Source organism: Mustela erminea, chromosome 10 (assembly GCF_009829155.1).
Source record: "Mustela erminea isolate mMusErm1 chromosome 10, mMusErm1.Pri, whole genome shotgun sequence".
Classification (NCBI taxonomy): Eukaryota; Metazoa; Chordata; class Mammalia; order Carnivora; family Mustelidae; genus Mustela; species Mustela erminea.
In genome coordinates this window covers 80742928-80761889 of record NC_045623.1, presented here as the reverse complement: position 1 = coordinate 80761889, position 18962 = coordinate 80742928, and the positions used below count along the sequence as shown (strand labels likewise).

The 18962-nt window shown below is 53.6% G+C and overlaps 1 long non-coding RNA gene across 3 annotated transcripts in view; it reads left to right on the top strand.

The window, feature by feature from the left end:
• Positions 1-18962, top strand: part of LOC116567801 — a 65188-nt gene that overhangs the window by 30831 nt on the left and 15395 nt on the right. The gene's annotated exons all lie outside the window — the stretch shown is intronic.

The window sequence follows — 18962 nt, the reverse complement described above, 5'->3', positions numbered from 1 at the left end:
CACTCAGCCACCCAGGTGCCCCAGTGCTCTCATTTTCAGCTGGGGAAACTGAGGCTTTAGAGAACTCAAGTGAATTATTCAAGTTCACGTACCGAGGCAGTGGCCATGCAGGACTCTGAATCTTGGTCATCCGAGGCTGTGCCATGTGAGGTCAGAGCCAAGGAATAATAATAAGATATGAATAACTTCTATGTATTGACTGGTTATTACATACCAGGCACAGCGTCCCTATATATAATCTTAATTTTCAAAACTGTCCTCTCTGAGGCAAGTTCTATAATGAGCTGAGTTTTTTACATGAGAGACCGAGTAAGCAGAAGTAGGTAACTTGTTCAAGATCTCCCCACCGGGGAACTGCAGTGGGGACTTCAACCCAAGTTGTTGACAGCTCTTGCACTTAACCAAGTAATCACCTTAATAGCAGGGAAGATAAACGTGTTACATCCTCTGACTGTGATGCGATGCTTGGATTAAAACATTCATTACAACGCTGTATGTTAGTGATACTGGAATTAAAATAAAAACAAATCATACCGAACACAGAAGGAGAAGGATTCGAGTGGTTTTCCGAGGAAGGGACACGTAAAGCTCTAGGACGCAGAAGACAGCACAAAAGAAGTAGGTGTTGAATCGCCGGTCTTCCCATGGCTCCAGGGGGTGCGAGCAGGTCACAACCAGTTTGATTCAACTTCATCGAGTCTTGGCCAGCTCCATGTGTTTGGAATTGGCCCCGACAGGTCTGGTTTGACTTGAGCCAGCTTGGATCAGTCAGAGCTAGTTGCAGTCAGTTGGGACCAGCCTGAACTGGATTGACCTAGTTTAGGTCTGTTTGTCTCTTCAGCCTTAGGGTTTTGGCTCTTGGTGGAGGTTCTTCTCCCGGACTCCCAGTCAAATGGCTTTGGTTGGGATACCAGGGAGAGAGAAAGTGTAAGTAGATTATTATTAACCTTACAGAGGCCAGCCCTTGCACCCCTGTGGGTCTGCAACAGGAAGACCTCAGCTGGGGAGCCCTGGCTGGGCCAACTCCCCCAGAGCACCCTGTCATCAATTTCCCTTCTCCATCGGCATAGAATCCCCTTGCCGCGTGCTCTCCCCTCGCCCATTCCTGTCCTAGAGGTCAGCTTTGCCTTCAGTTCCTTGTTGAGGGTGCAAACCCCGGGGATCCCAGTGTGCTGATCTAGAATGGTCCCCGAGCACTGGCTTGTCTGGGATGGCAGGGTTCGTGTGTGGGGGTACTGCCCCCCCGTAATGGGGGACTGGCAAGTGTTGTTCACTCCATTCCCTAACCCCGAAACAGATGTGACTTGCACCACTATGCTGGCAATTCAATTAAACATTGATGTGCGTGGGGGGTGGGGGAGGAAGGTGGGCAGAAAAAGGCAGGTGCTGGCTAATGGGATGCCACATCACATTATCATTGTGCAGAAACCATGCCCCCTTCAGAGAATAATGGGGGCTGAAGGGAATGAGTAACTCACGGGCTTGGGGACAGGGCCTCCATGTGGGCTAGAGCCCCACCCCGGGAGCTTGCTGCTCTGTTCCCAGCCGGAGTGGGTCGTGATGGAGCTGCGGGACTGATCAGACCCAGGAAGAGTCAGAAAGCTAGAAGGGGCGGTTGCCCAGAGCTGATAGCACCCAGGTCTGGCCACCTCCCGATCCCCTTCAGTACCATGCCCAAGGCTGTGAAGATGCTGGGGACTGAACAGCAATGGCCACCTGGTTGGGAATGAATTCCTCAGAACTAGAAGGAACCCGTCCAGCACCTGTACCCAAGGGCAGGCCGACATTCAGTAGCAGTCCAGCTGTGCTCCTTCCACAGGCCTGTGGGATCCATCCTGTATGTCTAGAGAACACAGAGAGGGCAGGGCAGAGAGAAGGAGGGTCTCCAGCTCCAGGCCAGGGCCTTTTCTACCATGTGTTCTGTCCCCTCCCCTGCATTGAGGCAAACTGCTTGAGAGAGCTAGTTCTCTGCTTCTCCCAGCCTGGTTCTCTTTCCACCACTCTCCTATCCTGCCACCTCCACCTGCCATGAAGCAGGCCATGCCAGGGCTCTTGGGACTCCAGAGGATCCTTCCTCTCCCTGTGGTGGGTCCCAGTTCTTCAGGCCCTCAGAAGAGGGATTGGGCCCCAAAGGAGAGGGGTGATGGGTCTAAGCATGTTAATCAAGGGGGGGGATCTCAAGGGACTGTGTTGGGGTCCAGTTTGTCCTAAGGTCAAAACCTGTCTCCGGCCAACTGAACCCAGAAACAATGGTGTCCAGAGACTGACCACTGCCCATGCCTAGGGATTGCTGTGCCCTGGGGCGGGGGGCGACAGGGCCCAGGAAGCAGCCATCTCCAGGGACTGACCATGCCTATGGAATGATGAGGCATAGGGACCCCATGCCCAAGGACCAACTGAGCCCAGAAACAGCTGTTCTCAGGGGAATGACTGCTCTCAGTGACCCTTGGAGGATTTATGGTGTCTGCAGCTCATCTTTGCCTTGGGACTCAGTCTGTCTTCCCTGCCATCCTGAGGGCTGGCTGGACCCATGGGCCACTGATACCCGGGGACTGACTATACCAGAGAATGTCTGTGCCCAGGGACTGACTGTATGTCATCTGACTGTGCTCAAAGACTGTTTCCAGGGGCCATCTATGTCCAGAGACTAACACTGCCCAGTGACCAACTGTATTCAAGGACAGCACTGCCCAGCAAACCAGCTGAACACGGGACTGGCCCTGCCCAAGGCTGGACTGGCCACAAGGATGGGCTGTATCTGGGCATCCAGGACTCCCTGTGCCCAGGGACTACGCTGGGGAGCAGAAACTTTTCTACCTGGAAATAGTCCTATGCCTGGCACACAGTCTGCCCAGATGCTGGGCACCGTGCCTGGTGTGGGGTCCTCCGGCCACGGGTTTTCTTCTGCAACAGTGGGAGGAAGGAGCCCACATCCTCAATGCACTCAACAACCTCAGATTCCCCCTTTTGGAGCCCAGTGAAGAGAGAAGGAGGAGAACACAGAGCTATTGAGGACCTATTATGCATCAGCACATGCTCCGTCCTCCCTTCCTGTTATGTCATTTCATCCCTGGGACAACCCGGGGGAGGTAGTAGCTATGATCCTCATTTACAGGTGAAAAACCGAGGTCCACAGATGGGAAAATTCTTTGCCGGACTTCCTGACTCCAGAGCTCTTAGTCATGCTGCTATTCTGCATATAAGGCCGTAAGCTTCCCATCTTCCCCATATGCTCCCTCCATCCCCCGCCACCCCTGAGTGGAAGGAGAGGTTGGAGCCTCCCCCTGGCTTACAGGAGAGGAAACTGAGGAAGGACAGGAACCCAGGCATCTAGTCTGCAATTGGCACCCGATCCTCATACCCGATCCTGGCCGTGGCCCTGACCTCTCAGGCATGAGAAAGGCACTTGGCAAGCCTGGTAGGAAGGGCTTCCTGCGGGCTGCATTCCTGCTCGCTGTCTTGGAGGCAGGCAGGCTGGGGTGCGGAGGCCGTCTGCCTCACACAAACCCCCTTTCATGATGCCCAACAAGGCTCTTTCAGAGCCCGGACTCGGCTGTGCAAACACGCACATCTGGGCCGCTGGCCGGAGTAGGGCAGCGGAACTCCCCCGCAGCTGGCCAGCTGCTCCTGACCTCCGGACAAAGGGAGCTGGGGCCCTGCAGGCGCTCCCCGGGAACTTGGGGCTCTGCAGGGTACAGCCCCTACGCAGTCCTCCACGCAGCCCTCCACGGGGAGCCGTCCTCTCTGGCTGCCGCCTGTCATTTCCATCAGGGCTGGAACTCGAGGCTGACAGCATTTCCTGCTGAGGGCATGCTCCTATTCTCCCCCTGGGCCCACACCCAGGCAGAAGGGGGAGAGTAGCACAAAGGCCACAGGCCGTGAGGGGCTGGAGTTGCTTCCAAGAAGATTCTGCACAGCCGCCCCATCCTCACGGAGTTTATAATTTCACGGAGGGGAAAGACGGGAATCCAGATACCACGAAAACCAATTATAAATAACAACAAACTCTTACATCTGTTTTTTTTTTTTAGATTCTAGGCACTGCTTTTGGTGCTCTATACCTTTTAACTCATTTTAGCCTTACAACAGCCCTCTGAGGACAAGGTGATTTTGCCCATCGTATTGATCAGGCAGTCGAGGCACAGAGAGGTTGGGTGACTCGCTCAAGGCGGCACAGCTAGGACATGGCAGAACCAGTGTGCATTCTTAGACAATGATGCACATTTACAAACCGCTTTAAGGGCAGTGACTGGGGGAGCTGGTGTGGGGCGTGGGGAAGTCATCGGAGAGGGAAATAGGAGTTGAGCTGAGGGAAGATGGCTTTGGGCGGTAGGCAGATCTGAGGGTTTGGATCGGAGGCTATCATGGAAGTATAAATGAGAGATGATGGATGGAGGGGAGAGAGGTTGGGGTTGGGAGGGAGGGAGCAGCTAGTGTGCTGCTATCCTGGCAGCTGAGTGGGTGTGGGAAGGAGGGCTCCAATCTGTGTTGGCCGGGGAGCCAGCTTGGTCCCAGGTACCTTCCTGGCCTGCCTGGCAGGACCACTTTGGCCCCCCTGCTCCAGTGGGGAGGAGACGTGGTGTGTGTGGGGCCTGTTTAGGGCCTTCTGTCGCTGTTGTGCCCCAGCTGCCAGGAGCCTGCAGGGTGCAGGGGAGAGGTCAGCGGTATAGTGGAGGAACCCCACGCCGGGCGTCGAACGTGGATTTCAGTTCTGCCTCCTTTGACCAGCTGTGGGACTCTGGGTGAATCGCCTACATCTCGGAGCCCGAATTTCTTTCGAAATTGGGGAAACGGTGACTCCCTGGCAGGGCTCATGAGAGATGGTGGCTATGAAGGGAGAGGGAGAGGTTGAGGAGCGACTTGTTGTCGCTGCTTATAGTACCACTCGAGGGTACACTCCCTTCACAGGACTGTCGAGGGGCCTCGACCCTGGTGTCCAAAGTGTCACGGGATGCTGGACATGCCTGCCGCTCTGGGACGTGAGCCTGCTGTGGGAGGTGGAAGAGCCAGGACCGTCCTGCCAGGCAGGTGGAGACAATACCCCTGCCTGAGCTCTCATCTCGAGGGGTGCTGGCTGGAAAGGGCAGCCCTCTCCTTACAGCTCCTTCCCTCATTTAACAAGTGGTTAATGGAACATCTACCAAGTGCCAACCCCTGTCCAAGGCGCTGCAGTATAGAGATGAGGGGAGCACAGCCAAGATCCAGCTTCCCAGGACTCCCTCTGCGGTGGGGGCGCTGGGTAGTGCTGAGCAAGGAAAACCAACAAAGCGGGTCCCAAGAACCCTTAGTGATGTAAGGAGAGAGACTGAAGAGAGGGGGCTCCTGGGGGGTGGTCCAGAGGCATCCCCAGGATGGTGGCCCAAGACGGAAGCCTGGGGGCGCTGAGGGGGAGGGCTGGCAGCTTAGGTGTCTGGGGAGGAAAGAAGGGTGTGGTGGCAGTGGGCTCAGGAGGTAGGAGAGAAATGGTCCCTGGGCACTGCCTCCCGAAGGCCCTTCTAGGGAGTGTGAACTTGACTCCAGGAGCCAGGGGAGGCCTTTGAAAGGATTAAAGCCTGGCCAGGACATAAGCTGTTGCATTGGCTTAAAAGGTTCCTCCAGTTATCTTGCAGAGAATGAACTGAATGGAGGAAACAGCGACCCCCCCACCCAGGACCACCACCTCTGCCAGCTCAGGCATTACCTGCCCTCCACCACCCCCTTCCAGACCCTGGGCTCCAGAGGCACCATTGTGGCCCCCCCAAAGAGCACCAAGCCCCCGGAGGCAGAGGTCTGGCGGGAAGCCCCCAGGTGGGGACCTGAGTGCAGGGACAGTGGGGGTGGGCCAGGCTGCCCTGCCTGTTTCCAGTCACCATGTGGGGCAGGCCCCCCACCCCCACCACCCCGCATGGGGCTTTTGAATTAAAAAGTCTTAACTTTTTCTTTTAAATGGCAGCTCTGTGTACTGTACATGGTAATTAATACATTAGCATTTATGCAAAATACCATCACAGCCGGGCTGGTATGTCAGCTGCCTTCCTGAGTTGCAAAAATGAGAGCGCCCCAAGGTACCTCAGACAGGCCCCCCGCCCCTGGCAGACAGCTCCATTGACCCGTGCCCTTCACTAGCGTTCACTAGCATTCACTAACCGCTCTCTGTGCACGCCAGCCCATGTGCGTGCCGCCTTGTCATGGGGCCCGTGGGTATGCCTATCTGTCCTTGTGTGTGCGTGCATGTGCACGTGTGGCCCGTGCGCGGACGAAGGCCCACGTGGGGTACGTGAGGGCGTCTCCATGTCTGTGTGTGCCAGGGCGCCGGTCTCAGGTGGGTGGGTTTACGCGCGTGCACCTCTGAAGGCGCATGCGTATGCATCTCCGCAGGCTGTGCCCGCAGGCATTTTAGTGTTTGTGAGCGGGCAGGTGTGCGTGTCTGTCTGTGTGTCTGGGTGCCTCTGTGGGGGTTCTGCATGTGCGTACTGTGTGCACACATCTGTATGTTCACGTTCATATGCAGACATCAGGGGGCGCTTGCACGTAGGTGCCCGTGTGCGTGTCATCAGGCGTGCCCGTCGGGTCTGCTCTCTGTGAGTGTTTGGATGTGCCCGTGTGCACGCATATACATGTAGATGTGTGTGTGTGCGCGCACATGTGTGTGTGAGCACGTGTGCATGTGTGATGCTTGCTAGGGCAGCTCACAGAAGGAGGTGAAATGCAGTGGAAAGAACAGCCCACTGCAAACAGTGACGGCTGGGGTCCAGCTGAGGCGCCACGGCTGGCCAGCTCTGAGGCCCTGGGAAAGTGGTGCCAACTGTGCCCCTCTAGTTCCTTGTCTGTCAGCTGGGAAACGAAACCTCCCGTGCCCCAAACCACAATGATCCGTGTTCCCCGGGCACTAGATATCCCGCCCGTTGGGAGCTCCCAGCAACGTGGGGGACATGAGCCCATGAATAGGCGATGGCTCATGGGGGCCGCAGAGGAGGGCCCTCAGCCCTGAGAAGGAGATGCTGTGGGGTCAGAGGTGGGGTTAGGAAAAGCTGCTCTGGGGAGACAATGGTTGAGCACATGTTGGAGGATGAGGAGGGGTTAGCTGATGCCCAGAGGAGGAGCCAGGCTGAGGGAGAGCAGACACGAAGTAGTCTGCTCCATTCTGATGGGTGGGAGATCCCGCAGGAGCGAGCTGGCAGGAGTCGGGGTACCTGGAGCAGATCATCCGGGGGGCACCTCCTAGGGCAATAGGGAGCCAGTGAAGGCCTTTAAGAAGGAGGGGGGCAGGGTGGAGCGTGGCTGTAGCTTCTGCAGGGAGGGAGGACTAGAGTGGGAGGCAGTTCTGGAAAGGAAACATGGGGGCCGGGCTGCTGGGGGATAACCCTGAGCCCAGGCAGTGGGAATGAAGGGGAGGAGAGGGGTTCAGAGACGATTGCTGAATCAGCATCAATAGTAGGCAGAAATTGATTAGATAATGGGTGGGGGGAGGGGAAGAGCTGGGGTGCCACCGGATCTGTGGCCCCCGTGATTGGATGGTTGTGGACACAGAAGGAGGAAGGAAGGTGTTCTCTTTGGAGGGAAGATGGTGTGTTTTAGACATCTTGAGGCTGCAACACCTATGAGATATCATTCATTAATTCATTTATTCACGCATTCACTATGTATCAGGCATCTGAGAGACCAAGATGAGCAAGGCAGAAGATTGTCGTAGATGGGGATAAAATCAGATGCAGAGGCCCAGTGGGAAGAGAGGGGGAATCTGGGTAAAATGAGGAAAAGCTTAGGAAGACGGGAGAATGTAGGAGAGGGGAAAGAGCCAGGCCTGCCCTTGCAGGGGCCTGGAGGTGGGCTGAGCAGGTGACATGTTTGGGGATAGCAGTGGAGGGGGGGGGTCACTGACAGTCGGGGGGTTGCCATGTGAAGTTTGCATTTTAGGAAACCCTTTCTTTTCTTGCCCATGCCCGTGGCCTGCCAAGGGATCCCTGATTTTTGGATTTGTGAAATGGGGCTGATGGTCTGTGCCTTTGCCACATAGTTAGGAAACAGGACGGGGCTGGACCTTGGTAATGCGTTCTTGCCCTTAAGGAACTTCCAGAAACACACACTATGTGTAGTGGATGCCATGAGAAGGGCCAGTGCATAGTAGGTAGTCAATGAATACTTGTTGAATGAAGTCTCAATTGAATGAATAGTAACAGGGGGCTGGGGAACCGAGGGAGGCACGGATGGATGGGATCTTCTTGGGAGCAGGGGTGAATTAGGGAAGACTTCCCAGATGAGGTGACTCCCAGGTCCTAGAGGATGAGTAGGAGTTTTCTGGGAGAAGTAGGGAGGGAGCAACATGGGTTAAGGTGTGGAGGTAGGACAGCAGGGAGGGCTGGGGGAATTTGAAGTCATTCGGAGCAGGGGTCCAGGGGGAGGAGTGGGGATAGGTGTGGTTGGAGTGCTACTGGGGCCATATCACAAAAGACCTTAAGCATCAGGCTAAGAAGCTTAGGAGCCCCCCCACCAATAGGCAGTGTGAAGCCATAGAAACCTTTTAAGCAGAGGAATAGCTGGTGAGTACATTGTGTAGAAATCATCCTGGGTACTGAGTGAGGGAAGGCAGGGCTAAGGCCAGGGAGCCCAGGAATGGGTCTTTTATGGCTTCGTTTGGGGGTAATGACCGTGCCGCTGTACCTCATGGATTGATCTTAGGAATGGGGCACCAAGCCTTTTTAAAATTAAGGCATGCTTGCACTGGGCAAACAGCAGGAGCTCTGGTTTCCGTCCTGCACCCTGCCATTTTCTTGCCCTGCGACCTTGACTTGGCCAAGTCAATTAGCTTCTGAGGGCTTTAGGTGGTTCTTAGGTCAAGAAACCCCCACAGGAGGTGATCCACGTCAGAAGGGAGGGATGTTGGGAAGGGCTTTGTTCCGCTCACCTCCTGGGGGGAGAGTCCCCTCCGGCACCAGAGGGCAGGGAGGGGGGCAGCTGCTTTCCTCCCCCTCTCTCCTCCACAGGAGGAGGGTGAGGACGAGGACAAGGGCAAGCTCATGTATTTTCATGCTGTGGCCTCGACACTCAGCCCCATAGTCCCAGCTCACAGACGCTGGGAGGCTGCTCTGGGGTGGGTCGACCCCGCCCGTAAGCAGACACTCCGCTATTGTTCAAAATGGAATTGGTCCCAGGAAGCTCGGAGCCTGTGAAAACCGCTATGAATTTTGCAAAACAGCTCTGAGGCGGTAAAGCATGTCAGAAGAATCAAATGTGGAAATCCCTATTTAGAAACTCCACTCTGGACAGGCATGGTGTGCCTGGAGAAGGGCTGGGGTGGTGGGGGTGGGCTCTGGCCTGAAATGTCTCCCCCCACATCCCCGTTGGGGTCTCAGTGGGGGGTGTGTCCAGCCCATGCCAGAGGGCAGTCAGCCCCTAGCCCCGGCTTCTCTCTGGTCGCCCCCCGGCCTCTGATGGAGCCCCTCCCAGGGCAACCCCCCATTCTTGCCCAATGTACCTATACTTTTTCTTTTGAAAGCAGCTTTATCATTTGGTAAAAAAGGATACATATGCTCCTTGCAAAAAATTCAGACAATATGGAAAAGTTCAAAGAAAAATGTAAAAATCACCTCAGATTTCACCATCCAGAGATAACCACATAACATTTTGGTGAACGTCCTTCCAGACTTCTCTCTGTGCATAAATATACACAAATAGATTCTACGTATGCAGCTCTACCCCGAGTGAGATCAGACGACACATGCTGTTCTGTCACCTGTTTTTTTTTCCCCCACTCAGCAATATGTCATGGACACCGTTCATATCAATACACGGAGACCCACCTCTCAGTTTGAATGCCTGCGTGTGTGCACGGAGGGACCTCCCTTTACTGACCCAGTCCCCAGCTAATAGTGGTGTGTACTCCTCCAATTGTTTGGCTTTTACAAATATCCCTGCAATGAACTTCCATGTGCATGTATCTTTGTGAATTTCATTCACTCATTCAATCACTCATTCATTCGTTCATTCATTCATTCACTCATTCATTTGTTCATTCATTCATTCTTTCATTCAATCACTCATTCATTCATTCGTTCATTCACTCATTCATTCATTTGTTCATTCCCACCACAGATGTTATCCAGTGCATCCTACATGCCAATCCAGTGCCAGGCTAGGGATGGAAATGGTGAGTAAAACAACACAGTCAGTACTTGCTTTTACAGAGTTTGTGATGTAGTGAGTAGACGGGACATCCAGCCCCTGCCGGCAGGGGAGACAGTGGTTTTGTGCAATGAGCTTATGGCTTGAGCGCTTACACACAAATCATGATCCAATAAGCACGTGATAGGGAATACAAAGGAAAAGTGCTCAAAGCATGAAAGAAAAGTTCAAGCCGGGAGAGAGTAAGACAAGAGAAGGTAACCTAGACTCGGGAGTCAGGGAGGGCTTCTCTGAGGCAGTGACAACGAGGTCCAAAGATGAATGGGCAAGAGACAGGGTCAGGGGAGAGAGAGGGAAAGGACAGGAGGACGCGGAAGAGAACGGCAAGAGGGTTTTGCTTAGAGGGAGCGGTGGTTTCAACTGTGAACAGGCAGGTGATTCCTAAAACTGGACTTGCTGGTCAGAGGGTAAGCAGAGTCTCCGTTTCATCTCACACTACATCCTGCTGTCCGTAAAGGTGTGATGAGATTCAGTTAAGAGCAGGCACGGAGGGTTAAGCACAGCGCCCATGTACAAGAAGCAAGCTGGTCGCTGCTGTTGCCATTATTATTATAATTATCTTTGCCAATCTAATGGATGAAAAATGATATCTCATCTTTGTTTTTAACCAACGTGGCTTTTTTTTTTTTTTTTTTTTTTGACTCTGCAGGAAATGAGCCCTTAGGGGGAAATGAACTATCTCTCTTTCTTGAGCCACCTTTGTCAGAACCTTCCTGTGCCCCCTGGGAGAGGCAGGAAACGTCTCTCTCCCGTGCCATCCTCACGGCAGAGCCCCTGGGACTTTAAGATCACTCCAAATCCCGTGTGGCTCTGGCTTTCCGAAGGCAGGTGCTGCTCAGAGAGGAGGGTGGTTTGGGATGGGTGTTGGATGGGTGTTAGGCCCGTGGGGAGGGACGGGCAGAGAGGGTGGGGACCCTGGAGGCAGAATCCACGTGCCATTAGAAGGGCTTCGAGATCCCAGGAGCTTCTGGATGATGTTAATGTGGCTATATGAATATTAACAGAGTGGCCATTAATATTGATGACGATAACAAACAGGGGTGAGGGTGATTTTTAAAGAGGGCTGATGCTCCAGCTGTTGCCTCCCTTCATTAAGAAGCTTCTGAGGTTCTCGGCCTTCCTCTTCCCAGACGTCGTGCAAGACTCCATGGCATCCTCATGACTTCTGCCTGGGCTGGGACCGAGGGCCAAAAAAGCATCTCCAGCACTTTGGACTGGATGAGAATCAACGCAGGCAACCCGAGCTTCGGTCCCAGGCGCTCTGGGCCCTGTGAGCGGGTCGGGGTGGGGGTGGGGCAAGAAAGGGGTGAATCAGCTTGCGTACAGGCAGCCAACTGTGAAGACTCTGCTTTTGACCCTTACAGGCGTGAGGTCCCGCTGTCTACACCCCCAGAGGAGCGTGGGCAGGGGGCTTGCAAGGGGCCAATCTCTTGCAAAGGTGGCTGGAGGAATTACCCTGCTAAAGTGGTCATGAATTATAGAAAGGAAAGGGGGGGGGGTGGGAGGAAGGCCCAGAATATCATATGTGTAAATAAACCAGAGTGGCAGGCAGACATAAAAGCCAGCCACCAAGCTCTTGGACCCACAGCGCCCCTTCTTGTGCCGATCCACTCGTGCCAAGTATCACAGCGAGTGGCTTCCCACCTCCTTCTTCAAAGGATTTGTTAATAAGTCAATGACGGAACATCTAAAGGGGAAAAATATTTCTCTTTATAGTTGGAGATAATTGTCCCAGGAAAAAAAAAAACAACAAACCTTTAATTACAACTCACATGGAGAAAGCTTGATTTGTGGGCAGAGCCCAAATGCTGAGGAGCTAGATGTAAAATATTTGTAATATTTAGGGAACCTAGAGTTTTACATAAAAGTAAACAGCATTGCCTGAAGGCACAATTTCCAGCAACACAATAAAATGTGCTGTGAATTTATGGCGGCCATCCATTAGCTCTTACCAAGGCAACGTCGCCCCTATCTGTCGTCCATCATTATAATAGAGGGTTAATGCACCGAATTTACATAAAAAAGTCATATTGTCTGCATGAATTATTTACACTCGAAGCTGTTTTTACAGCTTGGTTTCAAGCTGGATTCTGGGAGAGATTCTGCCAGTAAATTACTCTGTGGAGACCTGCTTCTATAACCGTGTGCGGAGCCAGCAATGAAAAGAAAGGAAAATGGGCAGGCCCTGGCGGGTCGTTGGTGCTGACGCCTCTCGGGTGGGGGCTGGAGGCGGCGGTGGAGGCTTCGGGAGGCTGGTGGACTTGCCGCAGATGGGGCTCGGTTTCCGGGCCCGCAGCCTCGCTGTCGCTGCCGGGCTGCCACGTGGTCAAAGCCCATGTGGGCCCCCCGGGAGCACAGGGATCCTTCGGAGGTGGCTGAAGTCAGAGGTCTTTTAGGGACCAGGGTCCCGGAGAGGAAGAGGAGCTGCTGTGTTTCAGGTGCAGGGGCCTTGGCTCAGCAGTGAGAGCAAGACCCACGGTTCCCATTGTACAGATGGGGAGACTGAGACCTCTGGAGGCACCTTCTCAAGAAGCGGGAAGCCCATCTGTTCCAGGTGGGCCCAGGGAATGTGGGACATAAGGACACTTTGGACTCGGGGGCAGAGCCTGGTGCTGATGCGGTGTCTGTGGGAGGACATGCAGACACCCCGTGCCTCCCATCTCGGCACTTAACGTTTTCTACAATTTCCAGTGAGTTGGAGGCAGTTTCAAGGCTTGGTCTGGTGATGAGTTGTTTTTGGTTTTGGTTTTGGTTTTGTTTTGTCACCAAGTTCTTAAATTCTCTTCGCTTTAGGGGCGGGGGTACTGGGGAGACCTGCTCATGCTTCCAGGCAGTGTGGAGTTAGGGGAGGCTGAGTGCCCAGGAAACACACTTGGATTTTTAATTCCATGTCTGCTGCGTGGTGTTGGGCAAGCTTCCTAGTTTTAGGGGGCTCAGTTTCCTCATCTGTACAATGGGATTTCTAGTCCTGGCTCTCTCAGCCTGTCCCCCCAAATGATGAGAGGCTCGAGGGGGATGACATGCTCTGGGAGATGTGTGATGTGTCCCCAGCATGACCACAGGGGACAGGGGTCAACAGGGGGAAGCCTTGAAGTTAGAGCTGATGGAGGAACTTGAAGTGGGCCAGCCAGGCAGATGGAGGGAGAAACCTGATCGGTCAGACACAGGGAGATAAAAGAATCCCAGAGACTGAGAGATAGGGAGAGACAAAGAGCAATCCCACCAAGACAAAGAGGGATGGAGATAGAGATGGGGAAGAGGTGCCGACCCAGGGAGGAAAGTCAGGTAAACCGCCTCTGGCTCTGACTTCCCGGAGAGGTTGCCTGGAGCGAGGGCTGCCCTAGGGCCCCGTCTACCCTTTGCCGGGACCCCTTCTCCTTCTAGGCCAAGAAGCACCTGGGCTTCTCTCTGGCCTGGAGGTTCTTTCCTGGTCTCTGCTTTTCTGTAGCACAAGGAAGCCTGAGTTGGATGTCAGCCCCTTCCTATCCCATCTCCCAGCGCCTGGGACAGGCAGGGGCTCCTTGCCGCTGCACTCCGGGTCTCCCGCTCCTGGAGCAGCCACGGCAGGTCCCGAGGGCCTGGAGACAACAAATGACTCCCTGCTGACGGGTCGCTCGCTGCCTCCTGCCTGGCAGCCCATTCCGCTGCACACCACATGCAGATAATCATGGAAGGCAAGGGAACCCCTCCTGCCCGTGGTGGTGTGATTTAAACCCGAACTTTGCTTTGCTTTCATCCCCCAGAGAAGCAAGATTTAGATGATACATTTCTCTTTCTTCCTGAGAGCGTGCCCACACGTGCATAGACGTGCACCTGCACACACGTATACATGCATATACAATGCTCACACATTGCAACCTCCCCCCACCCTGGTGCATGTATATACAAATGTGTCCACTGCATTAGCCAACCACACATGTACACGTTCACATATGATGCTTTTGTATGACACACATGCGATCCGGGGCACCCATGGCCCTGGGTTCGGGCTGGAGGAAAATGCAGTGGTGGCGGGGACAGTTGGCATGTACGGGGTCAGTGGGAGAGGCTGAGCGTGAAGGGGATGAGGCTTGCGTTTGGGTGTGAATGTGCATGTCTGTGCGCATGCGTGTGTCCCCATGCAAGCCTGTGTGCCTCCCTGTGCGTCTTGACAAGTGTGGGAACCTCTGTCACATGCTGAGGGTGGTGGCCAATGGACAGGGGAGAGTGTGGTGTATTGGAAAGAACTTGGAGCCAGAGTCATACCTGGCATGTCACTGGCCCGCTGCTAGCCCCGGGCAAGTAGCAGTCTCTCGCTGGCCTGCCTTTCCTTCTGGCCACCGAGGGTCCTGTTCTGACTTTCTAGTCTCTGTGTGACCTTGAGGGTGTGTTTCTGAGTAAACTGGGCTTGGGGTTGTGTGTGCATGCTGAGTGTGTTGGTGTGTCTGTTCAGGGGGAGGTGTGTTATATGTGTGTTTGTGTGTGTGCGTGCGTGGGTGTGTGTGTGAGAGAGACAGTGAGTTTGAGAAGTGATCTGTGGGTATGTTTTGCTTAATGGAAGTGTTCGCGAGAGTGAGGACATCCTTATTTTATTTTGTCTTATTTATTTACTTATTTTTTAAGATTTTATTTATTCATTTGACAGACAGGGGTCACAAGTAGGCAGAGAGGCAGGCAGAGAGAGGAAGGGAAGCAGGCTCCCTGCTGAGCAGAGAGCCCCGATGCAGGGCTCGGATTCCAGGACCCTGGGGTCAGAGGACATCCTTATTTTAAATTGCGTCCCCTCCCTACCCTTTTCCACTTGAATCTTCTCCATAATGCTGGTCACCATTGAAAGTCACTCTTTGTTTATGTGTTTATTTTGTTGATGGTTTCTCTCTCCCTGCCAGAGCGTAATCTCTATGAGGGCAGGATGTTCAGCTCCTCTGCTCACAGGTGTCTCCCTCCCCCGACCCCGTTAGAACCATCTCTGGCGCAGGTGACCTTGTGAATGTTCAATACATACTCATGCAACAAACGCACAAATGAATGAATGACTCTATCGTCTCCTTCAAGCGTTCTCCTATGTGTCCCTTTCTTTCCTTGCCTGAAAATGCTGTTAATCATAAAGTCCCATGCATGGGCCAGTAGCAGGTGCCATCAGCAAGGAGCAGATCAAGTGTGGAAAGCCAGGCAGGAGGGGAAGGTACTTCTTAGGAAAGAGAGTATTGCCTCCCTTTCCAGGAACGGTTCTGAGGGAGCCCTGAGGACGGAGGAACAGACTTCAGGGTGTCCAGGAGGGAGGTGGAGAAGGCGAGGTGAAGACAGTGGGTTTAGGCAGTACTTGGAGGAAGAAAGAGAAGACATGAGCCAGAAGAGGTGGGTCTTGTGGTCGTCCCCACGGACTTGGTGGCGTTTATCAACCTTCTTGCCAGGAGTGGCCCAGGTTTGTGGTGTTTGGTTCCCTAAGCAGGTTTTCTGGTGTTTGTGGCTGGGAACATCTACCTGACTGTGGGAGGTAACGTGAATGGAAATGTCTAGAACTGTGCTGTCAACCCAGAAGCCTCGGGCCATGCAGATGTGGCTAAGAACTCTCAGGTGTCCCTTTCGCAATGAGGCCCTGACCACCCTACTTAAAATTGCTGCCTGCCCTCTCCAGGGCCCCCCGATTTCCCTTTGCCTGGTTTTAATTTCTCTCCTGTCCTTATCACCTTCCAGTACACTCTGTGATTTACTTATTTAAGTTTATTTTTTACTGTTGGTGTCCCGGTGAGAATGAGAGAGCTCTCAAAGGGTAGGACCTTTGTCTGGTTTTGTTACTGATGTGTCCCCCATGCCTAGGACGGTGCCTGGCAGGTGGCATGTGCTTGGTCCCTGTGTACTCAGTGACTTGATGGTCTTCTGTTTGAGTGGATTTTCACAGTGTATTTTGTGAATGGGTTTGTAAAGCAAGTGTTTGCGGGTTGTGCGTGAAGAAGGGCTGTGTTTTTGACTGTAGGGTGGCTGTGTTTGGGAGGCACGTGGGTTTGCTCCAAAGCTCCATCCTCTGAGGACTGTTGGGCAGTTTTCTGAGAGAGGCTCCAGATTCTGGGCATCCAGACCGGACATGATCAAGGGTCTGCCCACAGACCCACTAGAGCTTCCTCTGGGATCTCCAGGAGTCCTTTCCTTGACTGGTTGCCCTTTTGGTGGCCCTAGGCCGAGCCCCAGCCCTAGCAGCTTCCTGGGTCCATTCCCTCCTTTTCCCATAGGCATACTGGGCCCCAAACAGGGAATTCCCTTTCCCTGCAACCAGTCTGTCCCCTGGGCGAGGAGGAGTCAGGGGGTGAAGGCTAGTGGTCCGTCCTGGAAGATAGCCATGCTGGGGGCTGCGCTCGGCATCTGGAGAGTCTGGACACGTGGCTGGGAAGAGGGGCCTTGGGGTGCCTCTTGGATGGAGGGAATCCTGGCCACTGGGGATTCAGTGGTCAGTTCAGAGATGTCAGGGCTGGGCAGCAGGTAGGTGGTTGTGTCCTGGTGAAGGGCTGGGGAAGAGGGGCCAGCCTGGCTCTGTACTTAGGCTGTGGGGGAGTTAAGGGTAAGGAGTCAAGGAGCTTAGGATGTACATGTGGAGATCAGCTCCAGTGGGCAAGACAAGGAACCCACTTGTCCCGGTCACAGGGAGCAATGGGCTTGGCGCCTCAGTCCAGTCTCTTTTATTATGTGAAAGTGGTGGGCACAGAGCTGCCGGGAGGTGGACATGAGGCATGCCCACCCCTGTGGCTGACAATATCAGGACCCAAAGTTGCTCAACCAACTCAAGGCCAAGGCCAAAAAAGACTAATGCAAGAGGGTTAGAGACAAAGTCTGCCCCCCACCCCCTTAGGCTGGCATTTAGGAAAAATGATCTAATATTGAGAGGATGGTGTTCGGGGTCAGACAGAGCTGTGCTTAGCTTTCACTCTTGCCCGCTGTGTAATTTTTCAAAGGTCTCTGCACCTTAGTTTCTTTATGGGTAAGATGGAGATCCTTTTTATTTCATAGTGGGATTGGAAGGATTAGACTGTTATCACTACTGTTACTGGTTTATTTTAACCATGACAGAGGGGCTCCTGGGTGGCTCAGTCAGTTAAGTGTCTGACTCTTGATTTTGGCTCAGTTCACGATCTCAGGGTCGTAAGATCAAGCCCGGCATGGGACTCCGTGCTCGATGGGGAGTCTGCTTGAGAGTCTCTGTGTCCCTCTTGCTCTGCCCCTCCCCCTATTCGTGGGTGCACCCTTGAACTCTCTCTTTCTCAAATAAACAAATCTTTAAAAAGAATAAACAATTACACAGGTTCAGGAAGGGAAGCCTGCCTTGATAGGAGTTCACGTAAAACAGATCCAGGGCTTTGGCTGATTTCAGATTAGCATGAGGGCCTTGTATGAATGGTGGCATCTGTGATGCTTAGAGAAGAAGGCCAGAGCCAGAAGAAGGCTAGAGCCAGCTTGGGTTCACTAAGACCGGGCAAATCTTTCAGGTTCTTGACAGCTGCATGACTGGTGGGTGAGGAAATGAGCTCGTGTGGAGTGGAGAGGGACAGGTTATTTATTGGGTTGTGAGCTAAATACTTCTCATACACGATCTTAATCTCACAAGTCCTGCGCTAGAGGTGATGGTCTCCATTGTACAGTTGAGGCATGGAGGATCCAGGAATTTAAATGACTTTCCCAAGATTGACGGGGCTACAATTCCAGCCTGGATCTTTCTGTAGCATCGCATTGCCTCCTGAGATGCTACGTAGGGTCTCTCCAGCTCTCGAGGACACAGTGGATGGCTGTGAGGGCATGGAGGGGGCTCCCATCTGGCTAAATGGCGGCCCGGGGATGTTCAGAGAGGGAGCACTGGGTCAGTCTGTGAAGGCCTTTAGAGGCAGCTTTGGGGCTCTGCCTTCACCCTGTTCTGACCAGTATAGGCCAAGGACCCAGAAGGAGATATAAAGGGTGTAGACCTGTCACAGCAGGAGGTGACAGAACAGAGAAAAAGGACGGAGCAAAACTCAGAGAGCACAGACGGGATCCTGGAAGATCTCAACAATGGAGAGTGATAAGGCGAATTTAGCATGATGAAATGTCATAGGGATAAATGTGGGGCTCATTTTGTCTACTGGAAAAAATGAGAAAGCAATTTAGGAGTTCAAAGGACAGTAAGTTCAGTATGAATCGCTAGGCTACGTTAATAAAGGTATGGGGTTTGGGACAAGGGAGGGGGACCACTGTCCTGGCCCAGCCAGCTTTCTGCCCTGGAGTAGTCTCTATTGTGCATATTTGAAGGCCGAGTGCTATTTTCTGCTTTCTCAGTTCTTCATCTTTTCAGGGGGAGTTTGTGGGGGATGGAGCAGAGCCCTTCTGGAGTTTGACCCTTGGATTCCACCCAGAGTAGCCCTCTGAAATGACAGCTTTGAAGGAGGGGAAATAGCCGCAGATTTCCTGAACTTGGGTCTGATCTTTATGCTAAACCTCCCTCATCTGGGAAGAGGAAAGGGCCAGTCCCTGAATGTTCAGGGACTGGGAGGGGTCCTGGTCCCCTTGGCCACTGGCCAGGCATGTCCACTCCCTTTCCAGCGGTCTCCTCCCCCTCTTGGAGCCTCATCCTGGAGGTCAGCATTCTGCCAGGGCCGGGCCGGGCCGGGCCAGATCTTCTGCGCTGGAGGTGGGCAGGAACAGAGAGCCTCGCGAGTTGCTCATGTCGGGGCTGGATCCCTGCTCGAGCTGGGGTGTCACCTGCCAAGCTGAATCGGGCACAGGAAGCGCCTGGCTGGGAGATATACTGTTTAATTTGGAGGTTCTGTTCCACTCTGAAATGCACTTCTTCTGGCAGCTGC